Genomic DNA, 3,275 nt, shown 5'->3' with positions numbered 1-3,275 from the left:
TGTAATAAGCTAATTTTAATTACTGTTTTTCCAAAGGTAACAATGAGTTCCTTGGAGTCGAATGATGGTGATGGAGATTTTAGATGATCAACCCCACATCCTCAAAGGCATGGGTATTTAAAGCATTGATTCCCCATGCTAAATCCTCACATCCTTAAAGGCATGGGTATTCAAAGCGGTCATTTCCCATGCCAAATCCTTAAGGGCTCATACCATAATTTGGTATCTCATGGACTCTTGATAGATACAAGACCCGTTTTTCCAATTATGCTTTGAATTTTAACCCTCACGTACCTCCCCTCTTGTTTGTTATTGAACTACATCTTCAAGCCTATGATCTAAAGAAATACCTCTCATTAAATTAGGCTTCTCCTAAATGTACCTCCCCTCTTGTTTGTTATTGAACTACATCTTCAAGCCTATGATCTAAAGAAATACCTCTCATTAAATTAGGCTTCTCCTAAATGTAGGATGCCTACATTAGAAGCTATCACCTAGACTGACTGAAGTTCATGTTTTTGCATAAAACCCTTGAGTGTTTTTGTTTAGACGTACAATATTATTGGCTAAGCTAAGAGAGTTTCCACAGGCATAGAAAGGTCATTATTATTCTCAGGATTCCATTATTTCTTATCATGTTAACTCTCGCCAAAGGGAGGTACACACCAGTCCTTATGTTTCATCATGTGGAAGATGCACCACTATCAATGAGATTATGTATGGACAAGTGAGAGCAGCCTTCTACCTGTATATCTCTTCTATGGGAATGGAGAGCTCCACCACTTGTGTTTCAAAGGAACTACTGGAAAATTGGTTGTGCTCTTTAGAGTGCCATTTTTAAAATTAGCATGAGCATGTTTCTTCTTACACTCTTTGGCTACATACCCCTTCTTATTGCAATTAGTAACATTTCATGTTCTTTTTCTTTGATTTGGAAGAGGATGCCAAGTGTTTACCTTTCCCTTTTATGTTGAGCAATATGGGCCAAGAAGGTAGAATATCCGTCGTTGTGCCCCTTTATTCTCAACTCCTCCTCCTCCAATAAAATTCGAATAGAAGTGAGAGGTGTGTGAGTTGAATTCTAAGAACTGAGAGGTGTGTGAGGTTAAGGTGGCGCATATTACCAAGCTATCATAGTTGGTGTGGAATTAAGTTCCTAAAAAGTGAGACGTGTGGTGTACTCTCATGGTAATGTCCGTGTCGCCACCATAAGTTTGAACACAATCAGCAAAGCCAATAAGATCCCATGTTTTTAAGCAATAGCACCCTTGTTTCCTTTTGCTTCCGTGCTGCAGAGATGTGATTGCTTGTACATCTTGAAACACTTCTCTCAAGGGCAGGATTTCATCCATTTTGATGCACATAAATGTTGCATTGTGTCCCATATAAGAAGACGAAAGAAACAATGGTAAGCAATTGCACCATGTTTAGAATTCTTTATATTATGAATTGAATCTTTGTGGACATGTGAATTGCAAAACAACATGTATAGAAAGGCATGAAGGATTCAAATGTATGTTGGCCCCTGCTGAGCATGTTGCAGGAAAATGGAGGTACACGTCAACCTGAAGGTACATCCTTGAAATGGATGGATAGCTGAATCTAAAGAACGAACATAGGCAGTGCTATTAGCGTGGATGGATAGCCAGAAGAGCTACCTAGTGCTAGATATCTAGAAGCACTAATAGCTCTATAATAATGCGTGGATGAGATATCTGCACGTTAGCATCGACAAGCCAAGCGATACTTGTAGATACTAAACAAGCACATATTTGTTTTTGTCATGAAAGAGAATAAACACGGGAAAGAAATGTACGTATTGGAATCTATTCATGGACCTGTGATGTTGGGGCTCATGTCAGGGCGCAGATGCAAAGGATGTGTGTGCTGGATGAAAGCCTTCCATTCCATAAAAGAAATCGTGTCCCTCACTTCCTATGCAATCAAACAAACATAGGTGGGTTTCTTGTCTATTCATGCCATTCTTGGTTGGGGTTGCATTCATGAGCATCATCAAGGTAGACCTTTTGAAGAAAGGTTATCCAAGGATTTTGGATGTTCAAGGAGGTGTTGTAAACTGTGGGTTCAATCCCATCCTCATCTCGTTTTTGGATTTATCTTCCAAGTTTCTCAAATTGGAGGATGTGTTGGAGCAACCGAACACGGATGCACGATGCACTTTGGTGCAGTTGTGACCACCTCGTGGCGGTCTCTAGTGACCTCGTCTCTCGCCTCAGTTTTGAAAGAGAGGGTTCTATGATGTTTTTATTTACGAGTGTATGCAACACGGCGCGCGCGCACACACACAGGCATTGGTATCTCCTGCTCGATATCTGAAGCTAGTGCTATGCGAAGCTAGGAGCCGAAATGTTGTTTACTGCACGCGCGCTTGCAGTAACAAGATAGAGTATTGTGCAAGGCACTCCTACTTTCAAGCTCGGTCGTTGTAGTATAGTGGTGAGTATTCCCGCCTGTCACGCGGGTGACCCGGGTTCGATCCCCGGCAGCGGCGCTCGCTTTTCGAAAGTTCAATTTTTTTTTTTTGGGTGCAGACTTGGGTTTTCAAATGAAGTCTTGGCAAGACGGCAGAGCCAGTGGTATTCGACAAGGCCAAATGTGGCAGAGCCAAATCAAATGAGTGGTAGCAGTGTCGTGTGAAAATTATTGAGCATTGCACAACAAGGGCTTCCAAGACACGAACAAAGAAGGCAAGCCCAATCGTTGTTGGTGGCAAAGAAGCTCTCGAGGCCGCTTACATCAATCCTTCAAAGTTGACTTACCTCCTTTAGGATCTTTTTACTTCAAAACTAATGAGGGTGTTCTGTTATCTTAAATCCCACTAAAACTGATAATCAAATGAGGTAACTCTTGTGATCCTTGCAATATGATCAAGGATCACATTTCATCAATGAGGTAAGTCTTGTATGAGCAAGTCATTTCGAGATTTGTTTGCCCGTTATAAGGGATCAAGGATCACATTTCCCACATAAGTAATGGCTAGGCTAAAAGCACCAACAAAATGTTATGTGCTACTTGTACAAAAACGATTAAAGCTAACTGAAATAATTGGGAACAAAAGCTTGTGGTTGCACTTTGGGCCTATCGAACATCTTACAAAGTTGCACAATTGGATACACTTCTAAGATTAGCATATAGAGTAGACATTGTAATTCCTTTGGAGTACATTATGCCAAGCCTGATGATTATAATCAGTGAGAGAATGGATAACCAAAACTGCAATTCTTCCCTGAAAGGTTGATTGATTTCAAGAAACT

At 40.8% G+C, this 3,275-nt stretch overlaps 1 non-coding gene across 1 annotated transcript; it reads left to right on the top strand.

The window, feature by feature from the left end:
* Positions 1–2,440: 2,440 nt before the first annotated feature.
* On the top strand, positions 2,441–2,512 carry TRNAD-GUC (transfer RNA aspartic acid (anticodon GUC)). Its single transcript has one exon. It is a non-coding gene; the product is annotated as a tRNA-Asp (tRNA).
* Positions 2,513–3,275: the final 763 nt, after the last annotated feature.

This window comes from Cibotium barometz, chromosome 20 (genome assembly GCF_041138505.1).
Source record: "Cibotium barometz isolate CiBa-2024 chromosome 20, ASM4113850v1, whole genome shotgun sequence".
NCBI lineage: Eukaryota > Viridiplantae > Streptophyta > Polypodiopsida > Cyatheales > Cibotiaceae > Cibotium > Cibotium barometz.
Note: the sequence above shows the minus strand (reverse complement) of the source record. Positions and strands in the feature narration are given on the sequence as shown.